The 20,170-nt window shown below is 34.4% G+C and overlaps 3 long non-coding RNA genes across 6 annotated transcripts; 1 reads left to right on the forward strand and 2 right to left on the reverse strand.

Moving 5' to 3' along the window:
- Nucleotides 1-5,199: 5,199 nt before the first annotated feature.
- Nucleotides 5,200-6,692, reverse strand: LOC130465976 (uncharacterized). Its single transcript, XR_008925993.1, has 2 exons — nucleotides 6,417-6,692; nucleotides 5,200-5,453 (listed from the first exon to the last, which is right to left on the reverse strand). It is a non-coding gene; the product is annotated as an uncharacterized lncRNA (long non-coding RNA).
- Nucleotides 6,693-12,803: 6,111 nt separating this feature from the next.
- Nucleotides 12,804-16,039, reverse strand: LOC130466244 (uncharacterized). 2 transcript variants are annotated; one of them, XR_008926280.1, is made up of 4 exons: nucleotides 15,682-16,039; nucleotides 15,446-15,552; nucleotides 13,422-13,498; nucleotides 12,804-13,101 (listed from the first exon to the last, which is right to left on the reverse strand). It is a non-coding gene; the product is annotated as an uncharacterized lncRNA (long non-coding RNA). The 2 variants fall into 2 exon arrangements; XR_008926276.1 differs by having other exon boundaries at nucleotides 13,422-13,495; nucleotides 15,682-16,038.
- A 550-nt stretch (nucleotides 16,040-16,589) lies between these two features.
- LOC110778813 (uncharacterized) lies at nucleotides 16,590-18,791 on the forward strand. Of its 3 annotated transcripts, XR_008926281.1 has the most exons (5): nucleotides 16,592-17,263; nucleotides 17,438-17,593; nucleotides 17,686-17,813; nucleotides 17,929-18,109; nucleotides 18,200-18,791. It is a non-coding gene; the product is annotated as an uncharacterized lncRNA (long non-coding RNA). The 3 variants fall into 3 exon arrangements; XR_008926283.1 differs by having other exon boundaries at nucleotides 16,590-17,247; nucleotides 17,929-18,791; XR_002530943.2 differs by having other exon boundaries at nucleotides 17,929-18,791.
- The last annotated feature ends 1,379 nt before the right edge of the window (nucleotides 18,792-20,170 follow it).

Genomic DNA, 20,170 nt, shown 5'->3' on the forward strand with positions numbered 1-20,170 from the left:
TCCTAGCATCATAACTATTGAATTAGTGATTGAACTTCGTTGAAAACTCTTTGCAAACATCGTACTTTAAATTTTCAGCAATATAACTAATTTCAAACTACTCCAAAACATAATTAACATTCTTAAAATCATACAAATAATAGCTTTAATAATGTATAATCATTCTATTATGATTTTAGAACATTAAAACCTTAAAAATCCATACTTTAATAATTAAATTCCTTATTTCAATTCAACTATGTAATCTGAAAATTAAATTATCAATTAAGCATAATGTATAATCTGAAAATCTAACTTAATCATAAAAACTTATAATTTATATTCACGAAACATGAATTAAATTAATAAAACTTCATTAAAACCCTAACTTAAACATAGTTAATAAGTCTGAAAATAATTAAATTAATTTCAACAACATATAATCTGAAATTTCATAACTTAATCATAAAAATCATAAATTTAATTCAAGAAACATAAATTCAAATTAATTAAATTAATTAAAACATTTAAATAACTTAGGATTCAAGAAATAACCAAAAGGAGAAAGAGAGAGGGACTGTCGGCGGCTGGTGCAGGCACGACGACGACGGAGGCGCGGCTGGTGGCGACGTGACTGGGCGGCGTGACTGGTGTTGGTGGTTGCGGGTGGTTGCAAGCAACGAAAGAGGAAGGAGAGAATTGGTGTGTTCAGTGCAGCAGCGGCGCTGCAGGTGGCGGCGCAGCGTGGAGGGAACGACGAAGGTGGTTGTGCGACTGGTGGTGGGTACGGTGGCGGGCTGCGGTGGTTGCTATGGTTGCTGCGAGAAACCGAAACAAGTAAGGCAAGAAAACGAAGGGGAAGGAGAACGAACGAGTGAGAGAATGAGATGTTACCGTGCGGCGACGGAGAGGGACTACGGCGGAGGAACAGGCGGCGGTCAGGCAGGGTGGTGGCGGCTGGGCAACAAGCAAGCAATGGAGGTTGAGGGTTGAGTTTTCCTTTTTACGTGAAAGAGAGGAAGGAAGGGGTTTTGGGTGAGGTTGGTTTCACGTGAATTAGAAAAGAGGGGTATGGGTTTTTTTTTGTTTTTTTTTTTATTTTGGGCTTTTCCCATGTGGGCTAGGATTAAGATTTGGATTTTAGTGTTTGAGTCAAAACCGAATAGAATTGTTTTTTTCGAATTCAACGAGTTTTCCTAATTCAAATTATTTTCAACATAAAATTCTAAAATAATTCTTGATTGCGCAAACCGTTAAAATATTTGGAATATATTTAAAAGAATTTAAATATACATTAAATATATAAATATAATAAAGTTCAAAAATCGTTAAATATTTAGAACATACTTAAAATAAAATGAATATACGTTAATTATATATTCATTACTTAAAATTCATAAATTCTATTTAAATATAAATAATATACGTTAAAATATATTAATAAAAATTATAAATTTACGGGGGATTACAATCTACCCCTCTTAAAAGAAGTTTCGTCCCGAAACTTGACACGAAATTTCCAACATTTTCCCCAAAAGCTTTTAACTTATTCTTACTAGAGAAGTATTTGTGCCACCTAGGTGCACTATTTTGCCAACTCAAAGCTGTTTGTGTTACTCATGAACACCTTTTCTTTTGCGGAGAATCTATTTGCTTTGCATCAACTTCTAAAGGTTGCTAAAAAATAAGCATAAAATTCATAAAAATACCATAAAATAAGTAAAAAGCGCGAATTTCTATCGCATTCTACCCCCCTTAAAGAAAACGAGTTACGCCCTCGTAACTCACCTTAGGGAATAGCTAACCAAAATTCTCTTTCGACGAATTCTATTCTCAAAATTCCTATTTCACTAAAACTACTAACTTTAAACTTTTCACAACAGATGACGAAACAAAAGAACAAGTCACCACGAATTAAATAATGCTTAACTTGCGCGGAGTTAATAGAAAAGTACCAGAATCTATATCGGCAGATCGTTCATCCTCATTCCGATTCATCATGTACAACTTTCCTGGAGCCTTATTCGGGTTGTTGTTATCATTTGCAGGCTTATTATAGTTCCCTTGATTGTTTTGTGCCCCTCCAGGCTTTGAATTTTGACCTCCAGACTGGTTAAACTTCACTTGGTTTTCACCTCCATTACTATTTTGTTCCTTTCTGTGCTTAGTGAAACACTCGTATTCCCTATGCCCACTTTTCTGACAATAGTTGCAGGTCACTAATTCTCCTTTGCAGTTCTTACCAGGGTGATTGTTACTGCACATCTTGCAATGATGCACTCTCTCAGATGGGTTCGAGTTGTTGTGGTGCCCCTGATTGTTTCCTCCTTGGAAATTTCCATTCCCATTTCTGTTTCTATTCCTTTTAAAGTTTTCTTGGTTACCCCCAGCATTAAAATCTTTCCTCTTTTCCCCAATTACCACAGTTTTCTTGTCCCTTCTAGACTGCAGACCATAAATATGAGCAGCTCTCCCATATACTATGTCTAAGGATGTAAAAGTTTCTCCACCTAATCCCAATTGAATTTCATCAGTCAGCCCTTGCTCAAACCTTTGAGCCTTTAGCTCCTCAGTAGCTACCACTTTAGGTGCAAACCTCGATAAAGCTATAAACTTGCTATAGTATTCAGCAATAGTCATATTCCCCATCCTAAGGTTGATGAACTCCTGCGCTTTCTGCTTTCTCATAAAAGGAGGATAAAATTTCCCCCCTCAAGGCAACAATAAACGAATCCCAATTGAATCCCTCAGCAGCACTTAGTCTAGTTCCATTTTCCTTCCACCAAAGGTCGGCCTCATCTTTCAGGTAAAGGACAGCTTGACTTACTCTCATATTCCCAGGGCAACCCACAGCCTCAAATAGTTTCTCAAATTCCCTAATCCAGTTTTCCAGGAAGGTTGGATCTGCTTGCCCCTTGAAATACGGTGGCTTAACCTTAGAAAGTCTTTCAAACATTTCCTCTGCAGAATCAGGGCGTTCAGTTCTCTCCTGGGTTAGCTTTTCCGCCAAGAGGCGAATCGCAGCAGCTAGATCATTGTTGTTGACCATTCTAGAACGCGACCTGCAATTAGTATATTCTACTTTAGGTTTGAAACATCACTTATACGTTATCCCATACAATTTAATACTTGAATTGACCATAAAGATCGCCTCAACCAACAATGTTCACATTAATACACATCATTTACGAGGGCACGACAATCGTTTACGAAGGTGCAACGATCGTCTACAAGATGCAATAATCATTGAAAAATAATTATCCTCAATAATTCACGAAAGACATTTACACACTGCACATAAGGCATAACATTTTGAATCATATTGGTCATGAGGGTCTAGATTGGCCCTCACTTCCTTTATGTACTCAAATCATTTAATATTTTTGTGGCAATTGAATTGATCCACAATTCACACTGAGTATGCAACCAATAGGAAGATTAATCCACGACGTACTACCTAGAGGTTGGGGTATTATGGAATCCTCAAAATAGAATAAAGAACAATTCCTTGAAAACTTTAACTTTTATTGCTAACTCCATAGAGGTTTATTACATCCTTGAAAATAATAAAGAATATTTCAAACTTCAATAAACTTAAACCTTAAACAGTTGTAGCTTTGCTACTTATTCTTTAAAACATAAAAGAGCTAACTAACTATTTATGACTTCAAAATCTTTGTGGCCTCTTGCCTATCCATTGCTCCTGAAACTTGCGAAGTGAAATTTAGATCTCAAGATCATCGAACTCTTCTTCAGGGTCTTCATCGGGGTCTTCCTCAGGGTTTGCATCTTCACCCATGTCTTCATCTTGATTAGGCTCACTTGCCATCTCCTGTTCACTTTCGAGCTCTGCATCCGAATCACTAGATATCTCAATGGTTGGCTCATGAGCCGCTGGGTTAGGATTCTCTACCTCAACACCTACATTCTCATTCTCCACAGCTACATCATTTTCCTCTAGGTCATTATTTACACTAATTCCCATAGGTTCTTCTGTAACTGAATCCCCAACATGACTCCCTACGATTTTACCGTCTCTAAACCCACTTTCTGCCGCTTCAATAATGGTGGTCAGAATTTCTGAATCATATTTCCATCTACCATCCCAAGTTCCATACTTAGCCAAGTTTGGAGTTCCATTATCAGAATGCATGTCTTTAAACTTTTCCTTGAGTTCTAGGTATGGAAATTTGTCAGGTAAGCAATTAATGATAGTGGCTGCTATGATATCCTTTCTCATTAAGATAGGTTGCCCTTGAACTTTAGCATAATATTCACATCCAAACACAATTTTCTTCACGTAAATATCAGGGGTTTCTATATCAAGTTTCTCGAAGGATCCTATGTTGGTATACTTGGAAAGAAACATTTTATTCCTAAAATAAACAATTCAAGGTCTCACTAACGATTTTCCAGCCAAAACATAAACAAGGTTCAATAATCAATAAGTTTGGTGGAATCAAACAATTCTTTATGCACATGTAAATGTAACACTTAAACAATTAGCACATGCACATACATAACAATCAATATCTTATCATTGACTAGCTACTAATGCACATATAATTCTATCTTATATGCCCTTCTTATATTACCCATCTCTCATAAACTAAAGCAATAGAATAATTTAAATAGCAAAGTAAAAGGACGATAATATAAGAAAATTATAACATAGAATAATAACATAAATAAAAATATAAAATAAATAAAATGAAATAAGTTAAGAAAATGCGTAGCGAATAAATTCGAGAATAAAGTTATTAATTCGAAAATATTTATATTTCCTAATTAACGAATTCTAACTCTTGAAACAACTTTAAAAAAAATTGAACTCTTTTTTAAAAAAATGTATTCATATTATTTTTATTTATTTGTTTGAATAATAAATAATAAGAAAAATAAAAATGTCGAAAGTATCACTTTAACTTGGAAAAATAATTTGATTTCGAACGTAAATAAGGAATATCGTATACTTTCAAACAAGGTAAAAGGAAATCGGCCCCCCCAAAAAAAAGTACCAATTTTTGAACACTATAATACGTAGAATCTCGATTTTTAAGAAATTTATTTTAAATAACTAGATAGTTAGGCGCCTAAAAATTTATTAAAGTAAAACCTTAGCTTCTAGATACCACTTTGTAACACCCCGACAATTCTCTCTTTTCTAAAACAACATTTTAATATAAAACGTAGAGAATTATCAAGGCATTATCGCCCGTGTGAAAACGTAACGGCTTATTCAGAATTTTGCAGCGGAAAACATAAAACTAACTTTAGGTTTATAAATAATCGATTACATAGTTAATCCCAAAACCAATCAACGAAAATAAGATCAACTAACAAGTTTAAAGTCCAATTAAACAAACCCAAGTTAACTTAGCAAATCAAAACTAAATACAAGCTCTCTATTCCCGATCCCAATGATGCAACATCTTCAAACCTGCAGATGGACAATGCTTATTGATCCTTAGAGACTGCTCACCAAAGATTGGGTCATCACAGGATCAATAAGGCATAACCATGATCAACATGCACAAGCAAAAGCACGTAATCAGCAAAGCTGAGTACTACATACTAAATCAATAATAATCCTAACATGATTCTATTAAACGAACAATCCTAACATGGTACTAAATAAAACATAAGCAAGGATAATCAAGATATATTGACTTGAAGACTATACTTGACTGAACTAGACCTTTGTATCATTAACATTATTTTAATTGAAATAGTCAATGGACTGAGTTGTCTACTAGAAACTTCTTCTTCTTCACTAAGGAAGACGAGGTACGGGCGCGACTCCGTAAACCCCAATGACCTGCGATATCGAGGGACTTTTAAATAAAAATAGAACCGGTGATCAATCCGGCCCCAGAAAAAGCCATAGGCTACCCATGACCCCAACTCCTGATTGTCCGTCACTTTAGACGTGCACAGTCTAAAGCTATTGCTACTCATTTTCACTTTACATGACTTAACTTTTAATACTTGGTTATGACTCATCAAACATAAATATTATATTCAACAAGTAAACACAACTTCTTTTATCTTTGAATTAAACCAGTGATCACAACGTTCAACCAAGAGCCAATTCCAACTATTTTAATCCTTTCTTTATCCATATTTAAAAACCTTTATTAGGTATAAGGTTCAACTACCAAACAAGGTCCTCGGCCCTTATAAGGTAGTGAAAATCTAAAGAGGAACAACGATCAATAAAGATCTAAACCAATATTAAATAATATAAAGTTCCACAAAACCAACATGCTTGCATCAATATTCCATGCTAACATGATTCAATTCTTATAAATAAAGTCCTATGCTCAACGCATTAATTCAACGACATTGAACATGAAATTCCAACATAAACAAGTTCATAAATATATTCATCATATTCTCAATACAACACACATCCAAGCACACAGGTATGTACGTACCTTGTGTAAACAAACTGATAGGCCACTTTAACGAATTCAAAAGTCACCCACAAAGAATTCTCCGCCTAAAATAATCAAGAAACGTACCCAAATCAATTCCTAATCATTGGCTACCATAACAAAGCATTCTAAATGAATCCTAAACATATTTAGAACATTCCCCAATATCAAAACTTAAACCTTTGATTTCCTAGCATCATAACTATTGAATTAGTGATTGAACTTCGTTGAAAACTCTTTGCAAACATCGTACTTTAAATTTTCAGCAATATAACTAATTTCAAACTACTCCAAAACATAATTAACATTCTTAAAATCATACAAATAATAGCTTTAATAATGTATAATCATTCTATTATGATTTTAGAACATTAAAACCTTAAAAATCCATACTTTAATAATTAAATTCCTTATTTCAATTCAACTATGTAATCTGAAAATTAAATTATCAATTAAGCATAATGTATAATCTGAAAATCTAACTTAATCATAAAAACTTATAATTTATATTCACGAAACATGAATTAAATTAATAAAACTTCATTAAAACCCTAACTTAAACATAGTTAATAAGTCTGAAAATAATTCAATTAATTTCAACAACATATAATCTGAAATTTCATAACTTAATCATAAAAATCATAAATTTAATTCAAGAAACATAAATTCAAATTAATTAAATTAATTAAAACATTTAAATAACTTAGGATTCAAGAAATAACCAAAAGGAGAAAGAGAGAGGGACTGTCGGCGGCTGTTGCAGGCACGACGATGACGGAGGCGCGGCTGGTGGCGACGTGACTGGGCGGCGCGACTGGTGTTGGTGGTTGCGGGTGGTTGCAAGCAACGAAAGAGGAAGGAGAGAATTGGTGTGTGCAGTGCAGCAGCGGCGCTGCAGGTGGCGGCGCAGCGTGGAGGGAACGACGAAGGTGGTTGTGCGACTGGTGGTGGGTATGGTGGCGGGCTGCGGTGGTTGCTATGGTTGCTGCGAGAAACCGAAACAAGTAAGGCAAGAAAACGAAGGGGAAGGAGAACGAACAAGTGAGAGAATGAGATGTTAACGTGCGGCGACGGAGAGGGACTACGGCGGAGGAACAGGCGGCGGTCAGGCAGGGTGGTGGCGGCTGGGCAACAAGCAAGCAATGGAGGTTGAGGGTTGAGTTTTCCTTTTTACGTGAAAGAGAGGAAGGAAGGGGTTTTGGGTGAGGTTGGTTTCACGTGAATTAGAAAAGAGGGGTATGGGTTTTTTTTTGTTTTTTTTTTATTTTGGGCTTTTCCCATGTGGGCTAGGATTAAGATTTGGATTTTAGTGTTTGAGTCAAAACCGAATAGAATTGTTTTTTTCGAATTCAACGAGTTTTCCTAATTCAAATTCTTTTCAACATAAAATTCTAAAATAATTCTTGATTGCGCAAACCGTTAAAATATTTTTTTATTATATTTAAAAGAATTTAAATATACATTAAATATATAAATATAATAAAGTTCAAAAATCGTTAAATATTTAGAACATACTTAAAATAAAATGAATATACGTTAATTATATATTCATTACTTAAAATTCATAAATTCTATTTAAATATAAATAATATACGTTAAAATATATTAATAAAAATTATAAATTTACGGGGGATTACAATCTACCCCTCTTAAAAGAAGTTTCGTCCCGAAACTTGACACGAAATTTCCAACATTTTCCCCAAAAGCTTTTAACTTATTCTTACTAGAGAAGTATTTGTGCCACCTAGGTGCACTATTTTGCCAACTCAAAGCTGTTTGTGTTACTCATGAACACCTTTTCTTTTGCGGAGAATCTATTTGCTTTGCATCAACTTGTAAAGGTTGCTAAAAAATAAGCATAAAATTCATAAAAATACCATAAAATAAGTAAAAAGCGCGAATTTCTATCGCATTCTACCCCCCTTAAAGAAAACGAGTTACGCCCTCGTAACTCACCTTAGGGAATAGCTAACCAAAATTCTCTTTCGACGAATTCTATTCTCAAAATTCCTATTTCACTAAAACTACTAACTTTAGACTTTTCACAACAGATGACGAAACAAAAGAACAAGTCACCACGAATTAAATAATGCTTAACTTGCGCAGAGTTAATAGAAAAGTACCAGAATCTATATCGGCAGATCGTTCATCCTCATTCCGATTCATCATGTACAACTTTCCTGGAGCCTTATTCGGGTTGTTGTTATCATTTACAGGCTTATTATAGTTCCCTTGATTGTTTTGTGCCCCTCCAGGCTTTGAATTTTGACCTCCAGACTGGTTAAACTTCACTTGGTTTTCACCTCCATTACTATTTTGTTCCTTTCTGTGCTTAGTGAAACACTCGTATTCCCTATGCCCCCTTTTCTGACAATAGTTGCAGGTCACTAATTCTCCTTTGCAGTTCTTACCAGGGTGATTGTTACTGCACATCTTGCAATGATGCACTCTCTCAGATGGGTTCGAGTTGTTGTGGTGCCCCTGATTGTTTCCTCCTTGGAAATTTCCATTCCCATTTCTGTTTCTATTCCTTTTAAAGTTTTCTTGGTTACCCCCAGCATTAAAATCTTTCCTCTTTTCCCCAATTACCACAGTTTTCTTGTCCCTTCTAGACTGCAGACCATAAATATGAGCAGCTCTCCCATATACTATGTCTAAGGATGTAAAAGTTTCTCCACCTAATCCCAATTGAATTTCATCAGTCAGCCCTTGCTCAAACCTTTGAGCCTTTAGCTCCTCAGTAGCTACCACTTCAGGTGCAAACCTCGATAAAGCTATAAACTTGCTATAGTATTCAGCAATAGTCATATTCCCCATCCTAAGGTTGATGAACTCCTGCGCTTTCTGCTTTCTCATAAAAGGAGGATAAAATTTCCCCCTCAAGGCAACAATAAACGAATCCCAATTGAATCCCTCAGCAGCACTTAGTCTAGTTCCATTTTCCTTCCACCAAAGGTCGGCCTCATCTTTCAGGTAAAGGACAGCTTGACTTACTCTCATATTCCCAGGGCAACCCACAGCCTCAAATAGTTTCTCAAATTCCCTAATCCAGTTTTCCAGGAAGGTTGGATCTGCTTGACCCTTGAAATACGGTGGCTTAACCTTAGAAAGTCTTTCAAACATTTCCCCTGCAAAATCAGGGCGTTCAGTTCTCTCCTGGGTTAGCTTTTCCGCCAAGAGGCGAATCGCAGCAGCTAGATCATTGTTGTTGACCATTCTAGAACGCGACCTGCAATTAGTATATTCTACTTTAGGTTTGAAACATCACTTATACGTTATCCCATACAATTTAATACTTGAATTGACCATAAAGATCGCCTCAACCAACAATGTTCACATTAATACACATCATTTACGAAGGCACGACAATCGTTTACGAAGGTGCAACGATCGTCTACAAGATGCAATAATCATTGAAAAATAATTATCCTCAATAATTCACGAAAGACATTTACACACTGCACATAAGGCATAACATTTTGAATCATATTGGTCATGAGGGTCTAGATTGGCCCTCACTTCCTTTATGTACTCAAATCATTTAATATTTTTGTGGCAATTGAATTGATCCACAATTCACACTGAGTATGCAACCAATAGGAAGATTAATCCACGACGTACTACCTAGAGGTTGGGGTATTATGGAATCCTCAAAATAGAATAAAGAACAATTCCTTGAAAACTTTAACTTTTATTGCTAACTCCATAGAGGTTTATTACATCCTTGAAAATAATAAAGAATATTTCAAACTTCAATAAACTTAAACCTTAAACAGTTGTAGCTTTGCTACTTATTCTTTAAAACATAAAAGAGCTAACTAACTATTTATGACTTCAAAATCTTTGTGGCCTCTTGCCTATCCATTGCTCCTGAAACTTGCGAAGTGAAATTTAGATCTCAAGATCATCGAACTCTTCTTCAGGGTCTTCATCGGGGTCTTCCTCAGGGTTTGCATCTTCACCCATGTCTTCATCTTGATTAGGCTCACTTGCCATCTCCTGTTCACTTTCGAGCTCTGCATCCGAATCACTAGAGATCTCAATGGTTGGCTCATGAGCCGCTGGGTTAGGATTCTCTACCTCAACACCTACATTCTCATTCTCCACAGCTACATCATTTTCCTCTAGGTCATTATTTACACTAATTCCCATAGGTTCTTCTGTAACTGAATCCCCAACATGACTCCCTACGATTTTACCGTCTCTAAACCCACTTTCTGCCGCTTCAATAATGGTGGTCAGAATTTCTGAATCATATTTCCATCTACCATCCCAAGTTCCATACTTAGCCAAGTTTGGAGTTCCATTATCAGAATGCATGTCTTTAAACTTTTCCTTGAGTTCTAGGTATGGAAATTTGTTAGGTAAGCAATTAATGATAGTGGTTGCTATGATATCCTTTCTCATTAAGATAGGTTGCCCTTGAACTTTAGCATAATATTCACATCCAAACCCAATTTTCTTCACGTAAATATCAGGGGTTTCTATATCAAGTTTCTCGAAGGATCCTATGTTGGTATACTTGGAAAGAAACATTTTATTCCTGAAATAAACAATTCAAGGTCTCACTAACGATTTTCCAGCCAAAACATAAACAAGGTTCAATAATCAATAAGTTTGGTGGAATCAAACAATTCTTTATGCACATGTAAATGTAACACTTAAACAATTAGCACATGCACATACATAACAATCAATTTCTTATCATTGACTAGCTACTAATGCACATATAATTCTATCTTATATGCCATTCTTATATTACCCATCTCTCATAAACTAAAGCAATAGAATAATTTAAATAGCAAAGTAAAAGGACGATAATATAAGAAAATTATAACATAGAATAATAACATAAATAAAAATATAAAATAAATAAAATGAAATAAGTTAAGAAAATGCGTAGCGAATAAATTCGAGAATAAAGTTATTAATTCGAAAATATTTATATTTCCTAATTAACGAATTCTAACTCTTGAAACAACTTTAAAAAAAATTGAACTCTTTTTTAAAAAAATGTATTCATATTATTTTTATTTATTTGTTTGAATAATAAATAATAAGAAAAATAAAAATGTCGAAAGTATCACTTTAACTTGGAAAAATAATTTGATTTCGAACGTAAATAAGGAATATCGTATACTTTCAAACAAGGTAAAAGGAAATCGGCCCCCCAAAAAAAAGTACCAATTTTTGAACACTATAATACGTAGAATCTCGATTTTTAAGAAATTTATTTTAAATAACTAGATAGTTAGGCGCCTAAAAATTTATTAAAGTAAAACCTTAGCTTCTAGATACCACTTTGTAACACCCCGACAATTCTCTCTTTTCTAAAACAACATTTTAATATAAAACGTAGAGAATTATCAAGGCATTATCGCCCGTGTGAAAACGTAACGGCTTATTCAGAATTTTGCAGCGGAAAACATAAAACTAACTTTAGGTTTATAAATAATCGATTACATAGTTAATCCCAAAACCAATCAACGAAAATAAGATCAACTAACAAGTTTAAAGTCCAATTAAACAAACCCAAGTTAACTTAGCAAATCAAAACTAAATACAAGCTCTCTATTCCCGATCCCAATGATGCAACATCTTCAAACATGCAGATGGACAATGCTTATTGATCCTTAGAGACTGCTCACCAAAGATTGGGTCATCACAGGATCAATAAGGCATAACCATGATCAACATGCACAAGCAAAAGCACGTAATCAGCAAAGCTGAGTACTACATACTAAATCAATAATAATCCTAACACGATTCTATTAAACGAACAATCCTAACATGGTACTAAATAAAACATAAGCAAGGATAATCAAGATATATTGACTTGAAGACTATACTTGACTGAACTAGACCTTTGTATCATTAACATTATTTTAATTGAAATAGTCAATGGACTGAGTTGTCTACTAGAAACTTCTTCTCACTACTACATAAACGAGCTAATGCAACCCTGAAAAACCGTTGCAATAGGCCTAAAAACCGTTGCTATATGCCTACTGCAACGGTTCATAGACCGTTGCTGTTGCTGCCGTTGCGGTCTAGTAGGCCTAATACAACGACCCTTTCCTATATAGAAGAACCGTTGCATTTGATCTAACGCCACAGTTTTCTAGACCTAATGCAACCCCTTTCCGTACAGAAGAACCGTTGCATTATGTCCAATGCTACAGGTCTTTTGCACCTAATGCAACGACATTTGATTCAAAGGGACCCTTGCATTATGTCTAATGCAACAGTCTTTTGGACCTATTACAACAACCTTTACACTCTCTATCAGAACCGTTGTAATAGGACAGATCCCCAGCAAATTTAAATCGTACACCCTGCTTATTTGATGTTAATAACAACTAAGCAATTAAAAATAAAACAACTAAATGATGATAAAATTTAATTTTTATTAAAAAGATCCATAGATATTTACATTGTTCTCCAATAGTTTGGAAATTTACAAAATGGTATTTAGAGTGCTTATAAAGCCATACTTGTATCAAACCCCAAAGGTTACATATCACAATTTACATTAGTCAAGATAAAAAGTAGTAATTATTCCTTGTCTAGCATATTTAAATCTTGAAGGGGACCTGTAGATATAAATATTTTCTTACTTCACCACAGGGATCCATCCCGTAAAGTTGAGACCTTCTACGTGTTTTTGAGACACTAGAGCCTGCATCTGTTCCAACATACAAAGAAATTAAGCTAAGAAAAACATAACATTAACTCATGAAGTACGAGAGCATTTATATGCCTTAAGAATATAGAGTTGACAATTTATCAACTTAAATGAGAGAGATTAAAGAGAATAGAAAAACTTTATCATAGGCAGTAGGAATGAAGCCAGATAAAATAGCTTCCATGAAAGAATAAAACATAACACATTCTCAAATATGAAAAAGGAGTGTATGTATCATACTGAGAGTTAAAATAAGAAAAATCAAGATAATATAGTAACTTTGGTTAAATGATTCCAAGGGCAAGAACCATTAACCATACCTCGGATTTCGGCTCCCAGGCCTTCACTTGCATTCCATGAACCACAAATGGAGAGAAGACTCCACTGGCGACAACTGCTACATCAATAGCATAAAGAAAACCACACACAAGCCAGATAAGTCAATTAACTTATATATTGCAGCAAGAGCTTCCTATAGCTTAAAAAAGAAGCTAAAGGCTGCACCATACCACTACTTGCAAGTTTGTCGTCTGATCCTAAAAACTTCTCTATGTTGTCTTTGATACTAGAGGAACTGGACCAAGTGACATGACATTGCTACGAACTGTACCAAAATAAATAAGAGGGACACTGGCAGCAGGTTGGACATAGTATTATCTAATTTAGAGTAGACGAAGGAACACTACCTTAGCTTCCAGTAGCAAGATAAAAAATGAATGAACATTGGTTGCATATTATTTCACAAGAACTTGAAATAGAATGGTGTAAAATAAGAAAGACAGTAACATAAGAGAGGAATCAAGTAATAAAAGACAATATCTACACATCGTTGTTCTTGCGGTACCAAGATATTAACCACCTCGATGCAGTAGGAATAAAATATTCTCCAAAGACTAATAAATACGGTGCATTAGATTATCCATGAACTTCTCCTCTCTGTTAAAATGAATAAACAAATAAATAAAAGAGAACATACAAGCGAGTCTTTTTCTGAGAATTTTTCAACTCTAATAATGAACAATATTTAGCCATATTCATTTCTACGAACACACATCTTAGCCAACACCTTGAAAATATGTGGTCCAACAATTAACCACCTTGGAACAACCTACAAGATCCAACAAATGGCATCTGAGTCTAAAATTACGATTTACAAACACAGGTACATGAGCATTCCTAAACATCTACCCAACCGTTATACCACAACTCTCTCAAAGATACATTGACTAGTTTCTGTGGCACAACCAACTAGTGTTGATATTCAGAAATTCTGAAGGCACTGTTACTTAATACGTGATATGAGAATGGATACAGTGATTCATTTAGCCATTAGTTTTGCAAAGTTAGTCATAATATGTGCCACTCCCACATACAAATTAACATTTTCCGGATCACATAATCACATGTTATTGGCGGTTAGCAAATAAGGAAACACTATTATGAAATTAAGTATATTACACTAGAGAATACTAGCTTATAACATGAACAATAAGTCTTAGAGCCTTAACTCCTTAAGCATTTATTTTTACATGCTAATACAATTTTGACAGCAAAATTAAAGACAATCTAATTAGTTCCTCCGTTTCGAAATAATAGGGACATTTTTACTTTTGACCCTATTCATAAATTTTAATTTGACTATCATTTGTGATTTATGGGCAAGGAAAAATATAGTCGTGAGTATATTCATTTAATTCATCTCGATATGTACTTTCGGAATATCAACTTCTTATAATTTTTAAGAATACAAAATTAGAGATATTAATGTTCAAATATTTACCTTTACAAGCGTGAAAAGATAAACTATCCCCATTATTATTTCGAAACGGAGGGAGTATTTCTTGCAATCAACTCAAATAAATCGGATTCTTTGATACCGGCTTAGCAAAGTCCAAAAAAACTAGTCATATGTGAAACAAAATCTAAGTCACTGAGAAGAACAGAATTAACTTCTTTATTAAATTTTGCTACATTATTTTTGACATTAAGAAAAGGAGGAGAAATATTTTTGATTTTCTTACAGTGGTATTTGTGGTTCTTCTCATCTAATTTGATTAAATCCTTATAAAGAGCAAACAAGCTAGTACAAATTTCAATAACCAATTAAGTTGAACATAATTCAGCCATTCCACTTACTAAAACATTAATTATCATGCCAACTAGAAACCCAATTATAGATAATCTGAATCTTGAAGCTATTTCACAACAGGATTGCTGGAAATGAATTAAAGCTCTGTTCTTCTAGGTTAAAATTGGTACCCACAATAACATTCAATACAAAAAAACACAGAAAATTATTGGAAGCAAAAGAAACGAGAAACCTAGTAAAGTGCAAGAGAGAAACCTCGAAGGAGTGGGAGTGAAGTTCGACCGAACAAGGAGAGCAGACATCGGCGGTGAAACCCAACGCATCGGAATAGAATTTAGCAGCTCCGGGAGATTGAGAACATCCTTCAAATGTTAAGAGAATTAATGTTCTCAGATTATTAAGAAATAAAAAATTAGTACTCAATTATAAAATGCTGAAAAATAACCTAAAAATTGAGAATTCTTAACCCTAAAAATCGAAGAAAAGAGTACCTGAGAAAGGGGCCAGCGTAAGAGATCAGCGGCGCCGCAACCATTAGAGGTGGAGACGATTTCGTCTAAAGTTAACAGAATTAGCTTCCATAGAATTTGCGAGAGGTCGAGTTAAAATTCAAAGAGAGAAAGTCGGATTTAAGAGGTTTTGGAGAGCTATCTGAACTGGGAGAGCATAGGATTCTAAGCTTTTATAATCTATGAATGACTATGAGAAAATAGGAGAATGAATTTGTTGAATAAAATTACAGATTTGTGTTCTTCAATTACATTGAAAACGAAAGTGGGTTTTCATATTTACTTGAAGGGGGTTCTGGAAGTTTTGGGAAATGAGGAGTGTTGAGCGCCCATTTCTTTGATTTTTTTTTTATATTAACGCAAAGCTATGATAAGGACACGTTGTAATAGCTTCACAATATGCAACGGCTCAAGTTCTAATACAACGGCTCGTTCAAAACACCGTTGCCTTAGCTTGGACCGTTGCAAAATACAGTTGCATTAACCAAGACCGTTGTACAAAACCGTTGCATTAGCCAAGGCCGTTGCAAATATGCGTCGCATTAGTCCTAGACCGTTGCATTTTCCGGTTGCATTTGCTCATTTATGTTGTAGTGTCTTCTTCACTAAGGAAGACGAGGTACGGACGCGACTCCGTAAACCCCAATGACCTGCGATATCGAGGGACTTTTAAATAAAAATAGAACCGGTGATCAATCCGGCCCCAGAAAAAGCCATAGGCTACCCATGACCCCAACTCCTGATTGTCCGTCACTTTAGACGTGCACAGTCTAAAGCTATTGCTACTCATTTTCACTTTACATGACTTAACTTTTAATACTTGGTTATGACTCATCAAACATAAATATTATATTCAACAAGTAAACACAACTTCTTAATATACTCCCTCCGTCCCAAAATTATCTTCCTGCTTTCCTAAACGAGCGTCCCAAAATTATCTTCCTGTTTTTAATTTTGGCTACTAAGGTCCCCACTTTCTCATGTACTATATTAATTAAAATTGAATTGAAAACCCCACCCATGTACTATATTCCACTTTTCCCATGTACTATATTCTCTTTCACATGTACTTTATTCCACTTTTCCATACAATTCAATCATCATTTGTACTTTATTCCACTTTTTCATGTACTATATTCCACTTTTCTTAAAATCCGTGTTTTTGGTCAAACAGGAAGATAATTATGGGACGGAGGGAGTAGTTTTGTTACTTTAAGTGATTGAGGTTGTGTTAATTCACACTGATTAAAGATATATTAATCTATTGCTTTCATATCGGTGATTCAGTGTCTACGGGTTGTTGATGCATGGTTTGTTAGTTAAATGTACCAGGCTCTCAGGGAAAAAAGATTGGTTCTTTACATTTTCTTTAAAAAATATGGTTTGTATTTTGGGAGGATATGGTGTGAATATTATTGTTAAAAAGAGTAATGACTTACATCGAATTGCAAGAGAGACAACATCGACGAAATAGTTGGCGGAATTATCCCAGACAAGCGATTTTATGAGAGGTCGACAAAACGAGGGCTTTTGACCTTATAGCCTAAAGTGAGTGCCTTCATGGGTGCGTATTTACCCTTACTCTTTGTTTGATACTGATTGTTCGTCTTTCCTTGTTCTATTTTAGAATTTTTGTTGATTGATATGGATCTGGGTTAAATAATGATACTGATTGTGTGGGGTTTTGTTAATTGGATTATGTATGTAATTTGATTCTTTTTTTGTGGTATGATATTAGGTAGGCAATTCTGTGATTTGAAATCACTACTGCTGGCTATTTTGTTCTGTTTGAAAGGTGACTGGCAACTTAGCTCTTGGCTAAATTGGGGGGTTGGATGTCTAGATACTGTTGTTGGGTGTGGGTAGGATGCTGCTTCTGTGGACTTCAAGTCTGGTTAGTCAGTTGAGGCTGTTGTTTGTAGTTGCTTTTGCCACGTTTGTCATACAAACCATTTTTAGTGATGTTACTGGTCTTGTCTGCTGTAGGGGTTCAGGTTTTTGAGCTACAACTTCTGTGTTTGCTGTCTGCAAATTGAAAATCCTCCGGGGGATTTTCCTGATCATCAAAGAGAAACAACAGTTGTATTCTTCATTGAGATCTTTAAATCTACGAGGTGCATCCCTTAACCCTTCAATACTGCTTCATAAATGATTTTGTTTGTTGCTTCATATTATTTAGTCAATGTTTGTCAGTATCTGTAGATTCTTTATCCACGTCGAAATTTGCAGGGAGGTTGTTCGCGCAAGCTAATTGAGTGTCTGAATTCGTACTTGTTAAAACATGGTCCAAATCTGGGACGCGAGTCCTTAGATGTTCATAAATCTGTGACTGTGAAGCTGATTGTATTTGATAATTGGCATATTGCCGATGGTGATCTCAAGGTCTCAACCTAAATAACTAATGCCCAATGTAACATTTACTTGCTCTTTCCTTACAACGGTCTTTTCAACTTATAAATTTTGTATTTTTTTTTATGAGGGTTTCATTTTGTATATGAAGTTACAGATAAATTTGATGAGAGTTAACGAAGATGAAGAGGAAGATAAAGATACATATGGTATCAGTATGGAGCTAGATCAATACAGTATCCATGGCATTGCTGCATCACGGTGTGATTTATGTCATTTCAGTCTCCTTTCTCTCTTGTTTCCTCGTGGTTTCTTGTTTCCCTCAGATCCTTTCAAATGTTGTCGAGCTTTTGCGTCAACATCAACTTCAGGTGTTGTTGACATCAGTTCATAATGTACTCCAAAATACTCAAATGTTTGTATTACACCTTGCAGGCTTATATAGTTACATTAGGTTAGGAGATGATGTCAAGGTAATGGACTTCTACAACTCGACTCCATAGTTGAAATTTAATTGTGTCATCGGGAACTAGATGGTGGCATCTAGATGTAGAGTCTAAAGATGGCATGTATTATGAACATGATGATATGGCATAGGTGATTTATGACTTCATTTTATTATAGAATTTTGTATTTCTTTCAAAGAAGATTATAAGACGAAACATTAAGTTGCTTTATACGTTAACATTTTTTGTAATATTTTTTTCGATTAATGAAAGATTTGGATTATTTTGGTATTATAAGTATGCTACATTTGTAAAATAATAATAGTATTATCAGGTGGCAAAAAAAATAGCTACAAGACTCGAACCGGATATATAGGTCGTACGTACGATACAATTGTTTTTTTTTTTGACAAATGCTACAACCCTAGAACGTACGGTACAATTTAGTGCAAAAACAGAAATACATTCAGCGCCAAACAAAAAAAAATAAGCGCAAAAAAAAAACAAAGAAACCTCGATCTTTTCTTGAAAAGTGGTTTTTTAGGTTTATTAATTATCTATGCCCAGTAAAATATAAGACACCTCTTTTCTAGAAAGTTGGTTTCTTAAATAAAATTAAAGAGACCTCTTTTCGATTGGAAGTGGTCTTTTTAATTTTATAAAGAACCCACTTTTCTTGAATAGGTGGTTCCTTATATAGGACAATTAAATAATAAATTTTATATATAAATAACCACCTTTCTAGGGCAGGTGGTTTCTTATTTTTAACAAAGAAACCACCCCCAAAAAGTGGTTTCTTAACCTAAGAGACATGTGATTCTGAGACCACCTCTCACGAGGTCTCTTATGTGTTTTTTAGATGGTTTCTTTTGGGATTTTTGAGGTAGTGCATTTCTGGTGTGTCTTTTAGTATATAGTAATAGATAGATAATAGATAGATATTTTTTTTATCCGTAACATATATGTTCTTCAAATCAGTATTAATATATTTGTTTTATCCTTATCGTAATACATGTAATCATATTTTTTTTTTCATATATCCTTATATTATATTAAATAGAAGGAAAAAATAAGAAAAAAAAAATCAGAAAATCATATATTCTAAAAGATTCTTCAATTAATTTTTTTTAAAAAGAAAAAAAATACTAAGGATAAAAGATTCTTCAATTAAATATATTATTTATAAAAAAATAATAAGGACTAACCAGGATGTGACACTGTTATTCTTGGTGTCTTTTACCTATTAGATAAATAGATATATAGATAGATAGATAGATAGATTACTTTACTTTTATATTAAAATTTAGAGTTTTCATCAGGTAAGAGCATGAGAATTAGGGAGTTTCACTATTTAGATTGCAAGATTGACACATCGTATGACCTTATTGTTTGAACTCTGCGAATGAATTTTAGTGTTTAATATTTGTTGTGATAAGTTGTAACAACACAATTTTAAGGTATTTAATAATTTCGCACGCAAGAAGCTTTAATTAATAACTTTTACACAACAATCCTTACGGTTTCTCTCAAACCCTAGCCTCCGTTAGTGAATTTCGAAGGGGCTTCCATCGATTTTATCGGTGGAAAGCCCCGATCTTTTTATTTTGTTGTTCTTTTTTAATTTTGTTTGATTAGGGTTTTAATAATACTTCCTCCTTGTATGAGGAATTGTTCTC

The sequence above is a fragment of the Spinacia oleracea genome, chromosome 1 (assembly GCF_020520425.1).
Source record: "Spinacia oleracea cultivar Varoflay chromosome 1, BTI_SOV_V1, whole genome shotgun sequence".
NCBI lineage: Eukaryota > Viridiplantae > Streptophyta > Magnoliopsida > Caryophyllales > Amaranthaceae > Spinacia > Spinacia oleracea.